The sequence below is a fragment of the Acanthochromis polyacanthus genome, chromosome 13 (genome assembly GCF_021347895.1).
Source record: "Acanthochromis polyacanthus isolate Apoly-LR-REF ecotype Palm Island chromosome 13, KAUST_Apoly_ChrSc, whole genome shotgun sequence".
NCBI lineage: Eukaryota > Metazoa > Chordata > Actinopteri > Pomacentridae > Acanthochromis > Acanthochromis polyacanthus.
Genome location: NC_067125.1, coordinates 19,266,006 through 19,289,028, shown reverse-complemented (window position 1 = coordinate 19,289,028; position 23,023 = coordinate 19,266,006). Strand labels below are relative to the sequence as shown.

The following is a 23,023-nucleotide window of genomic DNA, read 5'->3' as shown; positions in this document are numbered from 1 at the left end:
CTGTGAGCTTCTTTGACGGGAACAAAAAACAAACAAACATTGGAGCAACATGTCTGACTTTTGACAAAATGTTAACTCTGGTCTTCTAACCTTGAGCAGCATGACAGCAGTGCTGATAGGCCTGTGAATCTGTCCAACCTTTGGTTTGAACAGGATCGAATGAGAAATATTATGAAGTGTTGTGGTTTTTTTTGTTTGTTTGTTTTAGTTTTGTTGTTTTTTTTACATTTTTTTGTCATTACTCCCATAAGTAATAATAGCACTGGGTGATATTTTTTTGTATGTTTTTTCTCAAGTTATTACATCTCACAGACCTCCAATTTCCAACAAAATGCACTTATCAGTGAAATGATTCCTCTTATATGCTTCTGTACTCCTTTATGTATTTTACACTCGTAGTTTCAGAAGCTGTTTGTGTGAACAATTGGACAGCATCGATTTCTCTTTGCTCTACTGTACTGGCTTTATATCCATAACTGGCACTTTTGTAAATACTAACTTCAATAAATAAGTAAAAAAAATAACAAAGACAAAGATGTTCTGTCTCTGTTGGTAGGCAGGCTGTTAATCATAGAATAGTAATCTGATCATAGCTCAAGAAGACTATGCGTTGACCAGGTGTGTTGCAACAGGGTCATTCCGTGTGGTTTCACCAGATGGTGGTTGCCGCACCATTTTCAAATTAGTCCTAAATTTGCATGCCATTAGATAGTCACAAGAGTACTTTCTATGCAAAATTGTAGGCCTGTAGCTCAAGTAGTTTCTGAGTTGTGGGGGTCTGAAATTTTCAGAATTTGGGCTATAAAAAGCCTCGCCAGCATTTTTTGCATCTTTAAGTGGTTATGTCTCAGCCTCTAGACATACCAGAGAGCTGTGAGTTGGTAAACAAGGCCTCTGCATGTAGCTAGTGCCCCACAAACATCCTCAGGTGTTTCCCTACACTCTGCAGGCCATGGGGGCTTGCTACAAACACTAAAAAATTAAGAGATACCTACTCACGAGTGGTATTTGGGACCTTAAAAGTACTAGAAATACTGCACAGAAGTGTTCTAACACCCCTGGGTTCCATTCTACACAAACTTGTGTGATAACATAGCAAACTGGAGCTTTCTAGGTACCTCAGTTTGGAAAATATGAGCTCCTAAAGTTGGACGAGGTTTTTAATTGGCTATTTTTGGTGGCAAAAATCTCAGTGTGGGACAGGTACCAGAGACCCCACATTTTTCTACAAGACAGTTCCATCTGTCTTCTATCACTGTACAAAAAAGCAGCAGGGTTATATTTGTAGTTACTGAGATATTCTTACTCAAAATGGCATGGGTAATGCCAAAATCGTTTTTTGCTTTTCAGTACTTTAAATTGGGATACAAGTATTAGTAGTCATTCCAATGGTAGTATTATGTATGCTTTGTTCTTTTTGAAATGTTAGTTGTTAAAGGTGACTACCTTCAAAAAGTGTAATGGTATAACTTAGGTATACTTAAGTTATAACTTAGGTATAGGTTCTTTTGCTTGAAACATGACATTGTACAATTAAATTTAACATGTTTAATCCCACTGCACTGATTCTGTAAAATTCAACATTATTGTTGTTATTTTTAAATTAATCAACTATGAACTACTACAGAGCTCCCTGAATTCAAGTTAGTACATGTAATTTGTATGTGTATGTTATAATTACATGTATGCATTGCAAATGGGTGTCAACATGTCATGAGAAAGACTCAAAATCAAATCCATGCATGTACCGGCCAATCTCACTGCTCAGCATCATCAGCAAAGTTATGGAGGCAGCTGTTAATTCACAGCTTCAGAAGTACCTCCTGGGAAATGGCCTCCTCTCAGACCGACAGTTTGGATTCAGACCACATCATAGTATGGCTGATATTTTAACCATCCTCACCCAGCAGTGGTCTAACTCTTTGGATAGAGGAAATGAAGTGTGCTAGATTGCCCTAGACATCAAAGGTGCTTTCGACAAGGTCTGGCACAATGGCCTTTGCTCGAAACTTATTGGAAAAGGAGTGTGTGGCAAGATACTAACCTGGATAAGGAGCTATTTGACAGACCGATCCATCAAAGTTGTCTTATCTGGCCAGTCATCTGGAACTTTACCAATCAATGCATCAGTTCCCCAGGGATCAATCTTGGGCCCTCTCCTCTTCTCTGTCTGCATCGATGATTTGAGTGACGAGTGTGAAAATCAGCTCTATCTTTACGCTGATTATTCGACTTTATTCTATGAGATCAAATCCACTAATGACCTTAAGGCCATTACAGCTAGCCTAAACGGAGACCTGGGGAGGATGAGAACCTGGGCAGACAGGTGGAAGGTAACATTTGAACCATCAAAGTGCAAGACTATGACAATTTCCAGGAAAAGAGCTCCCACCAGGCTTGAACTCAAGTTTGGAAGTACATCGCTGGCTGAGACGAACGAGCTGGAGATTTTGGGAGTCACAATAGACAGCAAATTGACCTGGGCAAAACATATCTCCAACATTGCATCAAGAGCTGGGAAGAAGCTGGGAGCCCTAAGGAGAGTAGCAAACAAGCTGGATAGAAGAGGTAGAGCAACTGTTTACAAGGCCCAAGTGAGAAGTGTAATGGACCGCATCACGGTCATGGATGAGTGCTAGCCCGACAACACTTGGTTTGCTGGACACTATCCAGAAGAAGGCACTTCGTATTATTGGTGTAGACACCTTTAACAACTAACATTTCAAAAAGAACAAAACATGCATAATACTACCATTGGAATGACTACTAATACTTGTATCCCAATTTAAAGTACTGACAAGCAACACCCCCAAGGAATATCTGGTCATTTCACCTGGAATGACCCAACACAGACATGTCTGTTTCTTCATTGATCAGCGAGGGGGCTTAGCGATGACAGAACATTTTACTATTACCTTTACTCACCACACAACCTGTGGTTTTTAAGCTATAAGTGTTCTCTATTCACACTAATGTCTATCCACATGTCCTATGTATGTGTACCAGTAAGAATACAGGTTTGCTTCTTATGGACAAAACGTAAGATCCACGACAAAGAGACACATATTGTAGAACAAATTCTTGTGGGCTTGTCTGACTGCTCTCACACATTGTGCCAATGTTGCCAAGTTGCTCCCAGTGGTAGGTGAGCACCTTGCTCTGCCACCTTGCTCTATTTACTCAAGTAAAAACAGGTGCAATATAAGTGTGGACCATTCAATGATAAAAATTGCAAAAAAGATCCAAGAAGCAATAAACTGGAATGATACTTTATTGTTTTTGTGAAATGTACTTTGTATCCAATAGTTAGTTCTATTATGGGAAATTATGTTAGTTTATGGAGAAAAAAAAACATGATGTAGCTGAAAAAGGCTGTGTTACATAGTGGTATTTTTACTTAACTCACTTGTTTTAATATTTGTAGCTGTAGTTTAGGCCTAGGACCAAACCTCAAATTACTTGCTGTCAAATGTCTATAAATAACTTCCTGCTCTAAACAACTGTATGTTTCCTTTTGCCATGTTGTTATGATCCCTGCTCCAGCCACTGTCCCTCTCCTTCCTTCTCCCTCTTTGCCTCGCTCTCCCTCCTTCTGTCTCTACATCTGTCTCTGCATCTCTCTCTCTTGGTCTCTCTCTCTCTCTCTCTCTTGGTCTCTCTCTCGGTCTCACTCAGCTCACCCGCTCACAATCACATCTCCTGTATTACCGTATATGCTCAACTCATTCATTCAGGCACTGGGGGAAACTCTGACAGGAAAAGATCTGGAAGACCCAAAGCCACAACAGAATCAGAAAACATGTTTCTGAGAATCAGCAGCTTGGTGATGGGCAGCTCATAGGACAACAGCGTCAAGCACAGTTTAATAGTGATCGTAGTGAGCAATTCTCAGTTTCAACTATGAAGAGAAGACTTGGAGTTGCAGGTTTGACACACTGATGCAGCAAAAAAGCCGTTGCTCAGACATCAAAATAGGAAAAAGAGGCTTGTCTGGGCCATGAACCACCAATGGACTGCGGAAGAGTAGAGGAAGGTATTAACATGCATAATTTCCAATAAAAATTGAATAATTGGGGTGTTTTAATACTTTTGACTAGTAGTACAGTCTATATTTAACCTTCATTGTATCCCCAAAGAATGCCTGATTTACTTACTGACAGAAAGCAAAAACAACCAAAATGGCAATCCAATCCATGTAATGCATTTCAACTTAGAGAAACACCTAAGCCCTTAAGAGCACTTGACATAATGTATACAAGTCAGAAAATGTCTAAATGCTCACCTTTTCTATCCTTCTGTTTATCACAGAGACCAGTCTAAAGAGCAACCCAATAAATAAATAAAATTCTTAACGACTAAGCTCCATCTTATTTTAAAGATCTTATTGTACCTTATCATCCTAAAAGAGCCCTTCGCTGCCAGACTGCAGATTTACTTGTGATTCCTTGAGATTCCAGAAGCAGAATTTGTAGAGTTAAGAGAATAAAGATATACACACAGACACACAAACACACAGACACACACACACACACACACACACACACACACACACACACACACACACACACACACACACACACACACACACACACACACACACACACACACACACACACACACAGAGAGAGAGAGAGAGAGAGAGAGAGAGACAGACACACACCAGGGGCAGGTGCTCAAAGTTAAAAGGGGGCACATGGAGCACAAATTTGAAACACCATACATACACATACCTGACAATATAACTGGCTGAATTGCAGCAATCCATATTCATAAAGAATGAATCCTGACATACCATATCATTGTTCACACCTCATATCTTTGTTAGGGGGCAGTCTGTGTTTGACCTGATGACCTGATGGTGAGGAGGCTGATGCTGCTGCTGATATCGCTGGAGGTGGCTGTATTGATCTGAGAGTGCAGACACTAAAAACAGCATGGGAGAGATAGTAGCTGATTAAATAAATGTTATGTGATCATGGCAAGACGCAAAAATAACTAACACTGAAAATGGCTGACTGTGACCTGCCATACTGACTCCTGCTGAGAGAAGCTGCTGGCTGTTGGAACTAAACAGAACTAGTTGCTTTATCGTAAACTGAAAGGGAAGCATTAGCAGGGGGACGAGAATAAAGGAGGGGTGGAGGTACAGCCTCCATCCATAAAGCCATAATTGAAGCTGTGCATTAATTTAGGACATAGGAAGATAATGTATGAAGTTGAATTTAGATCACCATTTGACACTGGACTGTTTGACTGTGGCTACTCTTCCTGGAGTCCTTGCTTTTAAATTGTATACCTTTTCAAGACATATATTGTATAGGCATGAATTTGCTCCATGGTGCTTATTCATAATCTGCCTTTTATTATTCATAGTGCAATAATAAAGTTTAAAAAATGATATAGAAATCATGTATTTAAATGTATTTGTGCTTTTACTCAGTTTGACCATCCACTTTGTGCAAAACAGCAAGGATATCAAAGTTATATATTTTATATTTGTGCATACTATATTTAATTTGTGTCTATAGATACAAATGTTATACACACGTGGACAAAATTGTTGGTACCCCTCAGTTAAAGAAGGAAAAACCCACAATTCTCACTGAAATCACTTGAAACTCACAAAAGTAACAATAAATAAAAATGTATTGAAAATTAAATAATCAAAATCAGCCATCACTTTTGAATTGTTGATTAAGATAATTATTTAAAAAAACAAACTAATGAAATAGGGCTGGACAAAAATGATGGTACCCATAACTTAATATTTTGTTGCACAACCTTTTGAGGCAATCAGTGCAATTAAACGATTTCTGTATTTGTCAATGAGCGTTCTGCAGCTGTCAACAGGTATTTTGGCCCACTCCTCATGAGCAAACAGCTCCAGTTGTCTCAGGTTTGATGGGTGTCTTCTCCAAATGGCATGTTTCAGCTCCTTCCACATATGTTCAATGGGATTCAGATCTGGGCTCATAGAAGGCCACTTTAGAATAGTCCAACGCTTTTCTCTCAGCCATTCTTGGGTGTTTTTGGCTGTGTGTTTTGGATGGTTGTCCTGTTGGAAGACCCATGACCTGCGACTGAGACCAAGCTTTCTGACACTAGGCAGCACATTTCTCTCCAGAATGCCTTGATAGTCTTCAGATTTCATCGTACCTTGCACACTTTCAAGACACCCTGTGCCAGATGCAGCAAAGCAGCCCCAAAACATTACTGAGCCTCCTCCATGTTTCACCGTAGGGACAGTGTTCTTTTCTTCGTATGCTTGGTTTTTGAGTCTATGAACATAGAGTTGATGTGCCTTACCAAAAAGCTCCAGTTTGGTCTCATCTGTCCAAAGGACATTCTCCCAGAAGCTTTGTGGCTTGTCAACATGCATTTTTGCAAATTCCAGTCTCGCTTTTTTATGAGTTTTTTTCAGCAGTGGTGTCCTCCTTGGTCGTCTCCCATGAAGTCCACTTTGGCTCAAACAACGACGAATGGTGCGATCTGACACTGATGTACCTTGGCCTTGGAGTTCACCTTTAATTTCTTTGGAGGTTGCTCTGGGCTCTTTGGATACAATTCCAACGATCCGTCTCTTCAATTTGTCATCAGTTTTCCTCTTGCGGCCACGTCCGGGGAGGTTGGCTACTGTCCCGTGGGTCTTGAACTTCTGAATAATATGAGCCACTGTTGTCACAGGAACTTCAAGCTGTTTAGAGATGGTCTTATAGCCTTTACCTTTAAGATGTTTGTCTATAATTTTTTTTCGGATGTCCGAGGACAATTCTCTCCTTCGCTTTCTGTTGTCCATGTTCAGTGTGGTACACACCTTTTCACCAAACAGCAGGGTGACTACTTGTCTCCCTTTAAATAGGCAGACTGACTGATTATGAGTTTGGAAACACCTGTGATGTCAATTAAATGACACACCTGAGTTAATCATGTCACTCTGGTCAAATAGTTTTCAATCTTTTATAGAGGTACCATCATTTTTGTCCAGGCCTGTTTCATTAGTTTGTTTTTTTTAAATAATTATGTTAATCAACAATTCAAAAGTAATGGCTGTTTTTGATTATTTAATATTCAATAAATTTTTATTTATTGTTACTTTTGTGAGTTTCAAGTGATTTCAGTGAGAATTATGGGTTTTTCCTTCTTTAACTGAGGGGTACCAACAATTTTGTCCACGTGTGTATGTTTTTGCCAGTTTTTTTTGTTTGTTGGCAACATAACCCAAAAAGTTATGGATGGATTTTGATGAAATTTTCAGGAAATGTCCAAATTGGAAAAATGAACAAATGATTTGATTTTGGGAATGATCAGGATTGTCATCTGGATCCAGGATTTTTTAAAGGGATTCTTTATCAGTGAGAGATAGGGCTTTCACAGCCTAAGCTTCCTTGGAAGAGGTTTGTGCTCTCTGAGTGCTTTTCTAGTTATATATAATATTATTTATATTATAAATGTGGGGTCATGGGCAGGGTCCTTGTGGTACAGCCCAGTTGAAACTGTATTTAAAGACTACTTCAACCCAAAGGATAATTTTTAAAAAAAAGTCTTTATTCTCTTACCTTGAGCATCATCCAGCATGAATCCAGTTTGTAGGTGGTCCATGACTGTGGCCAGCACATACCTGGTGACCCCCTCACCAATGGCAGCATCGCCTTGCAAAATTTCAAAGTGAGATAAAACAAGCCATGGGTTCCAGGGTCAATACAATATTTCAATTTCAAAAAAGGTTATCCAAATATACTCAATAATGGTCAATATATAGAGAAAGTATTTGAAAGGGCAGCAGGATAATGATGACATTTCACATTCTGAGGAGTAATTTACATCTGCAACTAAATTAATGAACTCTGTTTTATCTCCTTTGTCTGATCATGCCTGTACAACAAATAAATTAACTGTGGTTGCTTTTGAACATTATAACAATACACTTGGACTTGGCCTCTACCTGTAAGTTTGCACTGCAGTTGATTAGCCCACTGCACCCGTGGCCTCTTATAAAAAGATATAATGGCCCTGTTCCTGTCCTCCACTGAGTCCTGCAGACTTAGATTAAAAAACAGGTGGTCGCCATCTCTGTGGGCCTCACGAGTGGTTTGTGTAAAAAGTTGCGCTGCCTTAATGGGATCCAGCTCTGTAATCCAAGCTTAAGAACAAGTTCTTGTCAATGCAAGCATGAGCATATTAAGCAATAAGATAAAATTAGTACACAAAGAATAAGAGAACTGTACAATAAAGACAATTAATGAGCTGACTGAGCAAGTCATGCAGTACAGTGCATTCAGGTAGTATGTAGATATCATTTTATTAACATTCTGAAATGTTGCAGCATTATGCTAACAGAAGAATTAATACTCTTCTCAAATGTTCCTTGTTAACATAAAGTCCCTCATGAATGTTTTGTATCCTCCAGATATGTGCCTAATGTCTTGTATGTCTCTGATCTTTATTGTCATCTGCAAAACCTCCCATAGAAAGGTATGCTTATGTCAACATCATGCTGTATCTGTTAAATTTACCACAGGTGGACTCCAGTTAAGTTGTAGAAACATCTAAGAGACGTTCAAGAGAAAAGACATCTGCACAGTAAAGTGTCTGGATATTGATGTCAATTTGGTATTTGAATTTATATGATTAAAAAAAATGTGTTCAGACTTTATGAATGAACTTCAAATGTTAACAATTCATTGCTTCTACAGAGATAATGAATGAAAAGTTGGTGACAGCTGCGAATTTAAAGAGTGATTAGTGTGATTTTGGTGGCTTGATTTGTGTAAAGCTTTAAATAGGTCCAAAACTTGCTATTGCAGACAACCACCCAAATCAGTAATGTTCTGCTTACCATCAACTGGATGTACAGGATCTCCTGATAGGACCTCCTGCTGATGTGATGAGCTTGCTGCTGATGGGAATATAGAAAAATATGATATAGTACTAGATATTATGTATTTTGAAAGTTAACTGAAAAGGGGAGTGTTGCATTATGTCCACAAATTAACTTTTTTCATAAGAACAACAGGAAATTAAATCTTATTTTGGTCATTAGAAGTGTTGCCAAAGGTTAAACTTGACATTTATCGACAAAACTGATCTAGAAAGAACACCAAATACAAACCCTGAGCTGAACCTGTGTCTAGGCTGTCCTCAACCAAGAGCACAACCTCTTGTGAGGCCAGTGGACCTGTCCCACTGGATCCAGTTCTAGCCTCATTCTCACCCTGTGATTGACTTCAAAGAATGCAAATAAGCTTTAGTGATTAGTGAAGTATCATACAAATACATACAGACATTTAACCAGTGCCATCAATAGCATTGGCCCAGTAGCCCAAAGTTAATGCACATAATAAATATCAATACAACCTCAGGGATAAAAACAATGTGCAGGTTACAATGTGTGTTAATAACAATATCATAAGTACTGTACTGAGAACCAGAAGCAAAATAAAACAAGAACCTATCCTGCACTCTGTACATTCCAACACTATATGATCTGTTCAAAAATGGTTCAGTCAAGAGAGAGTAGTCAGGCAATGGCAGGTCAGTTGAAGGACAAACTTAGTTTGTCCACCAGTAAGAAAATAAATAACACCAATGGTTGTAGGAAAAAACAAACCAACTCTGCCACTATAAAATTAGCTGAAATTAACACTGATTCTGGTTGTCAAATTCATTCTTGTAAAATCTGAAGCAATTCAAGTTATTTTGCAAGTTTTTTTAGTTTAAAAGTCAAAAGTTTATGGTCTCAATTATTCTTTTACATTGTAATAATAAAGCTACTCCTAACAAAACACTTTTTGGCGATATAAAACTGGACTATTACATTTTCTGAAAAATCTCCCCTGAAAAGGATATTATCAGTAACTGTTAAGTAAGTAAAATTCGCCCTCTGACAAAGAATCATCATCATTATGACCATATAAAAATATTGGTCAATACCTTGCACAAGCCACATTGTGTTGTCTTATTTCTGAAAATGGAAACTCCTCTCCTCACAAAACGCATGCAGTCTGTGGTCCAAGGTCAGTCCTCGCATCACTCACTTCCTGTGTACAAAGAAATCAGACACACTTAAGAATGTAAAAAAAATGCCTTTGAAAAATAATTTTCAAACTGTTAAAATTAAGGATACAACATTTTTCTTGTTGACAGCAGTCTGTGAATTAAAAGGGCCAGTTGATGATTATAAATAGCATGAAATGAAAAATGTAAGTATTACCTGCTCCATGCTCAAGCTGAGCTGCAAAGGGCGAATATAAATGGTTGCGTGGTTTATTCCAAGACTTGGGTTTCTCAGATAGTCCACTGTGTAGACTCTGTTAGGGCAAGGGAGAGGAACCAGCTGGCGGCTCCTTGTACTTCCCCTGATCCTCATGAGTTCAAACCCCCCTCCATCCTTTAACTTGGGACAGGTTGACAAGATAAGTTCTTGGAAATCCCTTGGGCTTGATGGGCCACCTAAGAAACAAAGTCCATGGAAAATTCTTACAAAAATTACTGTAGACTGCAGAGATCCTGGTAAACCTTGTCAATAATTTTAAAAGCTATAACTTATTGAATACTGACATTAAGATCACACTAGAAAAATCAATTTGTGAAGATATCTCAGTGAAACTGCTGAAAATGTAGAATAAAAATACATCTTAAAAGAGATTTATATTTTGCCTTTATATGTATTTATTTCACAGATTATGAAACACTTGAAGGTCTCATTGGCTTATTTCCAAATATGAGTCTCAATTTTTTATGTCTGTCTGGAATTGCATGAGTTGAAATAGCTGACTGAAATTAGCTGCCAACTGTCTTGACAAAATCTGCTCATGATCCAAGGAGCAATTTTCTTTAAGTATGATATGGTGAAATTTGTTGACACATATACTGCACATTGTACACTGACATAGACAGCATTAACTGTGGAGTGGAAAATTGCATAAAATTACATAACTTACCTTGAAAGTTCAAGCGACTTGCACCCAGCCCTGCACTTTGGAGACGATCCTTCTCATACCGTGTGGGTGCAAAGGTGGAATCCTTTTTGGCAAGGCAACAAAACTGATGTGTGTAACTGGTGTAGCGATGGGTAGATCTTGGCTCCCTTGACAGCTGCAAAGCTGGCTGCCTTGGCCTAGCATTTGTGTAGGCAGAAAATAGTCTTGAAACTTCAGCTAAAAAGAAGAACACAAAATTCAGTTTGTGGTATCAATAAAACCCACAGTTTCATGTAATGGTTAACATCAAGGCACCCTTCATTTAGGCAGAATGGGATATGGGCATGAGATAATAAAATTTCTGTACGTAAAACATATCCTTGCTCACCATCAACAGAGTGGTGTCGACCAACTGTATGTGGTGTTCCTGGTATGGCAATGGCTGTAAATATTTACATAAATATTATTAGAACATACAGAAATACTGGAACACTGACCTCGAGTAGAGTACATGGACCATGGCATTCATGACTTCAACTACATCTATAGACAAACTGTTGCAGATTTTGTTCCAATGAAATCTGTGACAGCACTTTGCTTATTCACTTTGTTATTACTTGGTGCTTCAACATTGAATTAGACTGACTGCTGACAGTACAGACATGATAGTAGCAATATTATTAAGCAAATGTATTAGTATTGTGCTGTAATTCGGCATTGAGGTGTACAGATGAGAAATGGATGTGCTGCATCCATGGCAGTGCTTGGATACCCTCAGCTGTCCAATAAAGAGGAAATGAGTCAACTCAAAGCCTCACATTCGTTGTAATGTATAATATGACGAGAAATACAGGGAATATTGGACGCGCATCGCGAGGTGCATTTCCTCGAAAACGACCTATGCGTGGATTATATACCGACTTCAAGACATGTTTTGGACAAAATATTTTCCTGGCTTGTTTCGTCTGGATGTCCAAGGTTGGATTATGGCTGTTTTTTGTGGAATATTTTCATCTGTGTGTAATAATGAACCCGGAAATGTGAGTCGCACTGTGTACGTTGAAGCCGCGTACAGAGAACGGATGGATGGATATTCGTTGTTTGTCGGACAAATGTGTTTATATTACCCGCTGTGGTAATCACATCTGAAAGTGGTTTATACCGGCGGATTCATGAGAATCTAAGTTTTCCATCGGCGTATAGTGTTTGCATAATCGCGTTTGCAGTTTCAGACATTTAGCAGATTGCTTATGCAGATCTCAAAGTGTACCGCGGGCGGGACACTGAAGCGCAACTCGTCACATAACCACGACTCTCCTCTTCTAGTCAAGACTACACAAAAAAACAGTTAGGAGCGTGAACCTAAAGTACTGAATTGTGTAAATTTAGCACCACTTGTAAGCGTGAACGCACCACAGCAAACCTGTCTTTGTGAAAACGAAACTTAAGGGAACTTAACGCTGTTGTGAGCAAACTTACGTGTACCCCGCCTTCCCTTGCCTTCCTGAGTTTCGTCCGAAGTAGAAGCTTGTGGAAGCAGAAAGTAAAGGAAGAGTCAACACACCTGAACTGGACCCAAGTAAAACATAGCACAACAGCTATTTTATACTTACCGCGTTCCATATCATCCAAACGATTGGCAGCATCCCGAAGAAGCTCGGACACCGACTTCCTCGTTGACTCCGCCATTATTGTCCCATCTTTTGTTGCGGCTGTTAGCAGGCATACCTAGTCGATTTCTGCACTCACCCGTCGATTAACCAACAGGCGAACAGTTCAACCCAAGACACACTAAGGACCGCCCACTCATCTGAATAACATTTCCTTCTACATTTCATGCTGCAATTGTCTGCAGCGTGAAATAAATAAATATGAGAGCAGTGTGCTTTTATTAACTTATTGATATATAATGACATTTATTTATTTATTTATCTCCACATTTCTTTTTCCATTTATTTTTAATAACTGAATATTTTTATTTATTTTTGTATTTATTTTTACTTTTATTTATATATTTATGTATATATACATTTTATTTGTTTTTTATTTATATATTTATGTATATATATTTTATTTTTGTTTTTATTTCCATTTATTTTTATTTTTTGTATTTAATTTTTTAATTTTATTTTTTATATTTGTTTTATATATATTTTTATATATTTATTTATTTTTGATTCTGTCAGTTTTGGTCCTCCATACTTGGCTGCGTCTCTGATCAGTCTTCTCCTTGTTCGAGGTGAAAGTTTAGAGGGACGGCCGGGTCTTGGTAGATTTGCAGTGGTCTGATACTCCTTCCATTTCAATATGATTGCTTGCACAGTGCTCCTTGAGATGTTTAAAGCTTGGGAAATCTTTTTGTATCCAAATCCAGCTTTAAACTTCTCCACAACAGTATCTCGGACCTGCCTGGTGTGTTCCTTGGTCTTCTTGATGCTCTCTGCAATTTAAACAGAACCCTGAGACTATCACAGAGCAGGTGCATTTATACGGAGACTTGATTACACACAGGTGGATTCAATTTATCATCATCAGTCATTTAGGACAACATTGGATCATTCAGAGATCCTCACTGAACTTCTGGAGTGAGTTTGCTGCACTGAAAGTAAAGGGGCCGAATAATATTGCACGCCCCACTTTTCAGTTTTTTATTTGTTAAAAAAGTATAAAATATCCAATAAATTTCATTCCACTTCACGATTGTGTCCCAATTGTTGTTGATTCTTGACAAAAAATTAAAATTTTATATCTTTATGTTTGAAGCCTGAAATGTGGCGAAAGGTTGAAAAGTTCAAGGGGGCCGAATACTTTCGCAAGGCACTGTATATATATATATATAAAAGTTTTATATCAGAGAAAATCATACTACATATATAAATTATATATGGAGTATCAATATAATCAATGTAGCAGCAAGGGGACAAATGTAGCCGTAAGGGGACACAAGCCAGTGTCTTATTGTGCCGGTCCCAAGCCCGGATAAATACAGAGGGTTGTGTCAGGAAGGGCATCCGACGTAAAACTTTGGCCAACTCAAACATGCGAATCAAATGTATGACTTCCATACCGGATCGGTCGAGGCCCGGGTTAACAACGACCGCCATCGGTGCTGTCGACTTAGAGGGTGCTGGTGGAAAACGGATGACTGTTGGTCAAAGAAGGAGGGGAGGAAGGTGTGTTCGTAGGAAGAGAGAGAAGAGGAACACCAAGAGTCTAGGACTGAGAGTAGGGACTTTGAATGTTGGAACTATGACAGGAAAAGATAGAGAGCTGGTTGACATGATGCAGAGGAGGAAGGTGGACATACTGTGTGTCCAGGAGACCAGGTGGAAAGGTAGTAAAGCTAGAAGCTTAGGAGCAGGGTTCAAGTTGTTCTATCATGGTGTAGATAGGAAGAGAAATGGAGTCGGAGTTATCTTGAAGGAGAAGTTTGTTAGGAATGTCCTGGAGGTAAAAAGAGTGTCAGATCGAGTGATGAGCATGAAGCTAGAAATCAAAGGTGTGATGTTCAATGTTGTTAGTGGGTATGCTCCACTGGTAGGATGTGAGCGGGAGGAGAAGGAGAAATTCTGGTTGGACCTTGATGAAGTGATCCAGAGCATCCCTAGAAGTGAGAGAGTTGTCATTGGTGCAGACTTCAATGGACATGTTGGTGCAGGAAACAGAGATGATGAGGAGGTCATGGGCAGGTTTAGTATCCAGGAGAGGAACGCAGAAGGACAGATGGTGGTTGACTTTGCAAAAAGGATGGAAATGGCTGTAGTGAATACTTTCTTCCAGAAGAGGCAGGAACATAGGGTGACCTATAAGAGTGGAGATAGGAGCACACAGGTAGACTAATCTTGTGTAGACAGTGTAATCTGAAGGAGATCAGTGACTGCAAAGTAGTGGCAGGTGAGAGTGTAGCCAGACAGCAGAGGATGGTGGTGTGTAGGATGACCCTGGTGGAGAAGAAGATGAAGAGGGCAAAGGCAGAGCAGAGGACCAAATGGTGGAAGCTGAAAAAGGAAGAGTGTTGTATGACTTTCAGGAAAGAGTTGAGACAGGCTTTGGATGGTCAGGAGGTGCTTCCAGATGACTGGACAACTACAGCAAATGTGATCAGGAAGACAGGTCAGAGAGTACTTGGTATGTCATCTGGAAGGAAAGGAGAAAAGGAGACTTGGTGGTGGAATGAGGAGGTACAGGAGTGGATCCAGAGAAAGAGGTTAGCTAAGAAGAAGTGGAACACTGAGAGGACTGAAGAGAGTAGACAGGAGTACAGGGAGATGCAACGTAAGGTGAAAGTAGAGGTGGCAAAGGCCAAACAAGGGGCTTACGATGACTTCTATGCTAGGTTGGACAGTAAGGAGGGAGAGACTGATCTGTACAGGTTGGCAAGACAGAGAGACACAGATGGGAAAGACGTACAGCAGGTTAGGGTGATAAAGGATAAGGATGGAAGTGTGTTGACAGGTGCCAATAGTGTGATGGGAAGATGGAAAGAGTACTTTAAAGAGTTGATGAATGAGGAAAATGAGAGAGAACGAAGAATAGAAGTAGTGACTGTTGTGAACCAGGAAGTAGCAAAGATTAGTAAGGATGAAGTGAGGAGGGCATTGAAGAGGATGAAGAGTGGAAAGGCACTTGGTCCTGATGGTATACCTGTGGAGGTATGGAAGTGTCTCAGAGAGGTAGCAGTAGAGTTTCTGACTGGGTTGTTCAACAGGATCTTAGATAGTGAGAAGATGCCTGAGGAATGGAGGAGAAGTGTGCTGGTGCCCATCTTTCAGAACAAGGGAGATGTGCAGAGTTGTGGCAACTACAGAGGAATAAAGCTGATGAGCCACACGATGAAGCTATGGGAAAGAGTAGTTGAAGCTCGGCTAAGGGCAGAGGTGAACATCTGTGAAGAGCAGTATGGTTTCATGCCAAGAAAGAGTACAACAGATGCAATATTTGCTTTGAAGATGTTGATAGAGAAGTGCAGAGAAGGTCAGAAGGAGCTGCATTGTGTCTTTGTAGATCTGGAGAAAGCTTATGACAGGGTGCCCAGAGAGGAACTGTGGTTTTGTAAGAGGAAGTCTGGAGTGGCAGAGAAGTATTTTAGAGTGGTGCAGGACATGTATGAGGACTGTAAGACAGTGGTGAGGTGTGCTGTAGGTGTGACAGAGGAGTTGAAGGTGGAGGTGGGACTACATCAGGAATCAGCTCTAAGCCCCTTCTTGTTTGCTATGGTGATGGACAGGATGACAGACGAGGTTAGACAGGAGTCTCCATGGACTATGATGTTTGCAGATGACATTGTGATCTGTAGTGAGAGCAGGGAACAGGTGGAGGAGAAGCTAGAGGCGTGGAGGTTTGCCCTGGAAAGGAGAGGAATGAAGGTTAGCCGCAGCAAGACATAGTATGTGTGTGTGAATGAGAGGGACCCAAGTGGAAGAGTGAGGTTACAGGGAGAAGAGATCAAGAAGGTGGAGGATTTTAAGTACTTAGGGTCAACAGTCCAGAGCAATGGAGAGTGTGGAAAAGAGGTGAAGAAGCGTGTACAGACAGGCTGGAACGGCTGGAGAAAAGTGTCAGGTGTGATGTGTGATAGAAGAGTTTCAGCTAAACTGAAAGGAAAGGTTTACAAAACTGTGGTGAGACCAGCCATGTTGTTTGGTGTGGAGACAGTGTCCCTGAGGAAAAGACAGGAGGCAGAGCTGGAGGTAGCAGAACTGAAAATGCTTGGGTTCTCTTTGGGAGTGACCAGGATGGATAGGATCAGGAATGAGTACATCAGAGGGACAGCACATGTTAGAGCCTTTGGAGATAAAGTCAGAGAGGCCAGACTGAGATGGTTTGGACATGTCCAAAGGAGAGAGAGTGAATATATTGGTAGAAGGATGCTGAGTTTCCCACTGCCAGGCAGGAGGCCTAGAGGAAGACCAAAGAGGAGGTTTTTGGATGTGGGTAGGGAGGATGAAGGTGGTTGGTGTGAGAGAGGAGGATGCAGAGGACAGGGTTAGATGGAGGCAATTGATTCACTGTGGCGACCCCTGAAGGGAAAAGCCAAAAGGAAAAGAAGAAGGAGAATGAGTATCAATATAATCAATATATCCGAAAACATAATATATATAAATCATATCTGGAGTATTAATATAATCAATATATCAGAGAAAATTATTATATAAATCATATATAGACTATCAATAGAATTCATACATATGCATTAAAAAAGATATATATCAGAAAATGATAATATATATAAATCGTAAAGATGTACAAAGCAGAGAGAATAAAATGTAATGTAAATGTAAATTCTCAAGTTAACACAAGAACATGACATCCCTGCCCCAAACCACATTTACACATGTACAAATGTTTTACAGCTAAAACCAATGAAAGAGGACTGTTTTGCAGAGCTTCTTTCTCGTGCTCCCTTACTGCAGGTCAAGGTACAGGTAAGTTTGGCAAACACAACCAGTGACAACAAGCTGGAATGATGTGTTTCTTCAATGTGTTCCCCAAGCAGAAAAACATCCTCAGTTCCAATCTCCTCCCGGACGATGTGTGTGACTGTTGACACCTTTGGAGCTGGCGAATCACCCTCTCTGCAACTCTCAGCACCTTATAATAATAATAATAATAATAATAATAATAATTATATTTATATCACGCTTTACACAGTGCTAAAAAACAGTTTACAGTACAGAGAAAATAACAAAGAACAAAGCAACTTTAACATGCAAAGATAAAAAATAAACAAGATTATAAAATCAAACCTTCACTGTGCCTTGTGATGGAATCAGTAGGCCGCCATTGTTTTTCAGAGCTAGAAGGTGGTGGCTTTCGTCAAATGATGATAGTACAGCATCTCTGACCAAGCTTGAACGCCACACATCACATCACCTTCAAAATGAAAATGGAAAAAGAGGTCAAGAGGTTTTCTTCCTTCAAATTTCTTACAACCTTTCTTCAACAAAACTCCTATTTTGATGCATATCTGTTGATAATGAACCAAAACTGCTTAAACTGTGAATAACCTTGTTTGCAAACTATTCTACAGTCAGATGTCTGTATTTTTAAGTAAGTGGGTGGGTATGACTCTATGACACTATGTGACTTCCTCCTCAGCCGAAAGTCTTTGGGAAACCTACATGGAGTAAAAACAATAGACAAAAAAGTAAATAAATCTGTACACAACAATGTATCTAAAAATAAATCATGCTACTAAATTAAGGACAAAGAACAGAAGTAGCCAATATACTGGAGGCCAGAGTTATTTAATTTGATCAGTATAACATTATTTAGTAACATTTCAATTATGTGAGAGCAGTCCTAAAGAATTGCCTGTAATCCCAATCATAAAATGGGTTTGGAGGAATAACATAGATGCTAATCTGGATATATATGAGTTCGGCTTTATAACTATTATTGGTAGTATTGGTGGTATTAATAGTAATGCAACTACTAGTAGTAGTAGTAGTGGTAATACACCAACTACTGATGCTGATACTGTCTCTGCTACTACAACTTGTAATACTATTACAAATGCTGATACTACTTCCACTACTCTAACGGCTATTTATACTACTACTACTGCTGCTTGAACTTTTGGTATTACTATTACTGCTGCGTGTACTTTTAGTATTACTACTACTGCTTGTACAGCTACTAATAATCGTCTGGTGTTTGGTTGTCCAGCTGTTAGCTTGCGTTAGTGTTTTGCTAGCGGCTAACTGGTTAGCTCTCATAGACTCTGAACAAGACTTAACAATGAAAAAAGAACCAAAAAAAATCTTACCTATGGAAAGTTATTCCAAGTTTCCTTGTCTCCAACGTTCGATGTAGTGTGCAATTAAATGCAGCGCAATGAGCCGGCATTGGTTAAAATGCCGTAAAATGCAGAAGGGGCCAGAACGAGTGGGGGTCCATGACGTTACTTTCCTGCGCCACTTGAGATTGCGATTGCAATTGAATTGCGTGGCGAGCACGAAAACGAAAAAGCATTTCTGAGTTTGCTTTTGCTTTTTAATTTAGTCACAAAATGAGCAGTCTTGAAGAAGAAAATGAAATTGCATTTTGGAATACTGCTTTTTAATTTCATTTTTGAGTCAAATAGTGCAGCCATGACTTTGAAATTCAAAAGCATTTCTGCTAATGCTTTTGAATTTTAGAATTTGACATTTCAAATTGAATTTTCTTACCTTTATCCTGGTGAACGTTTTTAAAATTAAATGTCAAATGTGATTTGCTTTTGCTTTTAAATTCAGTCACAAAATGAGCAGTCTTGAAGAAGAAAATGAAATTTCATTTTGAAGTATTGCTTTTTCATTTCATTTTTGAGTCAAATAGTGCAGCCATGACTTTGAAATTCAAAAGCATTTCCGCTAATGCTTTTGAATTTGAGATATAGGTCACAATCGCTTCCATACTGACGTACGTTAGCGGGGTTACTGCATTCGCTTCGGTATGTGGCTGGCTGGGTAAGTATGTATGTATATGAGTGGGTATGTCCGGTCAGATATCTCTGCAAGTACTGAAGTCAGGATAATCAAACTTGGCGCTGAAGATCAGTCTAAGGTCCCCTGCCCACTTGTGGAGTTACAGGTCAGCAGATCAAGTAGGAAGGGATATACGTAGGATGATCAAAATTGATACAGATTATCATGCATGGGCGTGGTTCTGCCCTCTACTGGGGGCTCGTCTAGTTAATAATCGGATGCTATCCTCATCAGGAAGTGGTGCTGAAAATGTTAAATATAAGTATTCTTGTTTCAGGTTATGTTTAATGTGCAAATGAGGTCAGTACACTCAGATAAGACAATGCGCCAATATGCACTTCTTCAAGGGTGTAGTCTACGTGATACGCAGGTATAGGCAGTACACCCACTAGAAAATGTTCCAAATTTAAGTATACCCACTTAAAAATGGGCAAAGATACGTATACCCAGGGGTGTAAACACACAGGTATACACCGTATACCCACTATAAAAGTTCCCGAATTTCCATATAACCACTTAAAAATGCGCAAACACATGTATCAGTATGTTTTTTGACATAACGTTCACTTTCCCGTTCATAAATTCGTCTTCTCTGTGTTAGGAAGCGGTTGAAGCTGTATGGGACGGGGGAAGGTGTATGGCTGAGAACAGGGCTCATTTCTGGACCTTTGCTTTAATCCATTTTTTCTGACTGGACCTCTCTGAATTTTAGCTGAATACCCCTGGCTTAGAAGAAGAGGGGCATGAGTCAACAACCTCTAATGATCCAACACCAGTCAGCGGAGAAAAAATAAGAAAAAGACAGCAAAACCAAATGAAACTATTTCAGTGTTTTAATAAGTCTGTTGCTTGTCCTGTGAATACTGCCACTTTAGGAAACACTACAGCTGGAGACAAGGTTAACATTTAGGAAAGGGAGCTTGATGAAGAGGAAACATCAGCTCTACCTGATGGCAGGAAAAGGAGCTGCTGATGCTATAACGTAATTGGTAGTTTGAAATAAAGGAGCTGCTGCTGCTGCTGCTGCTGCTGCTGTTGTGTGTGAGTGTGTGTGTGTGTGTGTGTGTGTGTGTGTGTGTGTGTGTGTGTGTGTGTGTGTGTGTGTGTGTGTGTGTGTGTGTGTGTGTGTGTGTGTGTGTGGCGTGCATGCGCACATATATGAGAACCTGACCTGGCTTTGGTTTATGAGGCTGGAGTATACCTACTAGAAAAAACTAGACTACACCACTGCACTGCTTTCTTTTCCAACAGAACCTGCTTCGACGTCATATCTTTGAAAGACTGCAAATCAAGTTTCAGTATGTCATCAATCATCCTGACTTGGACTTTGACTATCTAAATTTCATGTGCATCCATGAATTGATACTTGCTGATGCATTAGCAGACCAGATAGAGTTGCCATTGGATATAGTACATGAGAACTGTGCTGTCTGGTTAGACAGAACATAGAAAATGAGCAAGTAATTCCATCAGTTGAAATTCAGACCGTGCAAGGTGTGAGAGGGCGACCCAAATTTATCATTGAACCGGAAAAATGACTGGCTTTGATAGATGTGTTATGAGAGCCCTTATCACAGCCTAGTTCACCACAGTTGTCTGGATCTCCATCCAGTAGCTGCCCCATTCAACAAAGATTTAACTTGAAGACCTATTATGTTTATAAATGACAAATTCTTCACATTAGCTTAGATATATTTTTTCTTTTTTTCAAAAAACATCAGACAACAGTCTCCATGTATAGTCAAGGTCCAAAATATGATGTCTGAGCAGGTTCTCTTGGAAAAGAAAGCAGTGCATATTGGCGCATTGTCTTATCTGAGTGTACTGACCTCATTTGCACATTAAACGTAACCTGAAACAAGAATGCTTATATTTAACATTTTCAGCACCACTTCCTGATGAGGATAGCATCCGATTATTAATGATATAAATTGTTTTCAAAACAAAACAAAGAAAATACAGGGATATATAAATACATTTTGTATGGTGTTCATGTATGTTTAAAACCAGGTATATGATCAAATAAATATTTTATAGTTTTCATTAAAATGAATTTAAAAATAACTTGCCTGAGCGCTTTGACTTTGCCGGTCCATTTTAGCAAGCCATCTGCTGTCCCGCTAGCTTGGTGACATTGTTTTCTCCACCAGCAGAGCAGAGATGAGATCCGTGAGCACAAGTTCCGTGAGAGCAAGAGGAAGAGTTTGAGTTTGAGCAGCATCGTCACCGAGTGCGAGGACACAGTTTGAGCACGCGCAGAGCAAATTTGAGTGCGAGAGCAGAGTTCTGAGAGACAATATCACGAAATCTGAGAATGAAATCGATAAATGCTGCCCTCAAATCAATTTAAAATGCTCTTGAATTATGATAGGAAATTAGCTCCTACAGACTGTCAAGTAAGATGCAGATGTTGAGGTCTCAGAGAGCACTCAGGCCCACTTAAAGCCTTAAAGGTAACAAAGGTTATGAAGCAGACAAATAAAGCTCAAATAAAGAAACTTTATAGGTTAACCACATGATTATGCTTGCTGAAATACATATACTCTAGAGTGTTGATTTGATTAAAGTAATGATTTATTATGTTTATTATGTCAGGATTAAGAAGAATGATTTAAAGAGTGTTTCTGTGTAAAGTAATCCTTGTTCAGGCTCTGTGTGTGTGTGTGTAAGCCTTATAGGCTTTGTGTGTGCAGGCCTTAAAAAAGCAGAAGTGCAGAAAACAACAATCACCATGACACAGCAGCCACAGTGACACAGCAACCTCCTCAGAAAAAAAAGGGAAGTTTGGGAAAACCCAGAAGGGCCTGTTGAAATGTGTGTGTGTTAACCACAGAATGTGAACACTGTGTATTTGCTGTAAAACCATAACTTCTGTATTACTGCTGTATGTGATAACAAGTTGATTGCATGAGTTAGACGGTGTCAGGGGCGTACCTAGCCAGATATGTGTGTGGAGGAGAGAGAATCAAAACGCAGTACTACAAGCACAGAACGGGAGACGTTCGCCGGAGCTGCAAGAAGAGCTGCAAAGGGGAACTTGGCCGGAGTCCTGAAGAATCTTCACCTTCATCTATTGCCCTAGTGACGGGAAGACAACGCGGGACTTAGGCTCGAGAGATCGCTGAGGACATCGTTGGAAGCAAAGTCTTTTTCTGACTTTGTTCAACAAGCAAGGACCACACTCTGCCAAACGGAGAGTCCTAAGAGGTTCTGCAGTTATCCAGAAGAAGACCAGTAGAAGGAAGAACCGACTACATCCAGAGAGGCAAAGGAGGCAACAGCACAGGGCTGTTCCCCTCCCCGGGGCTGGGAGACCCAGTGACCCACCACAGCCTGAGCAGACGAGGGTTCTCCATCACCACCATTCAACAGAGAAGACAGCTGGGGCGTAAGCACTAACGCTTCCAGACATAACTGCCAGACCACGATTGGCTTACGGGACTCCTCCGCTCCCCCTGCTGAAGGAAGAAATCCTTTTGTCCGCAAAGAAGACATCGTAGCGAGTCTACTGGACAACTGAGGACTTTTCCCAGACGCAAGTCAAGATTGGGTGATACGGTAGTGGCCACGCTGTTCGCTCTCTCTCCTAAATTTACTAATTAGAGAAGATTGTCAGGTACGCTCAATTTAGTTACT

At 39.8% G+C, this 23,023-nt stretch overlaps 1 protein-coding gene across 1 annotated transcript in view; it reads right to left on the bottom strand.

Moving 5' to 3' along the window:
• Positions 1 to 23,023, bottom strand: part of LOC127536899 (uncharacterized) — a 246,878-nt gene that overhangs the window by 117,565 nt on the left and 106,290 nt on the right. The window lies entirely within an intron of this gene.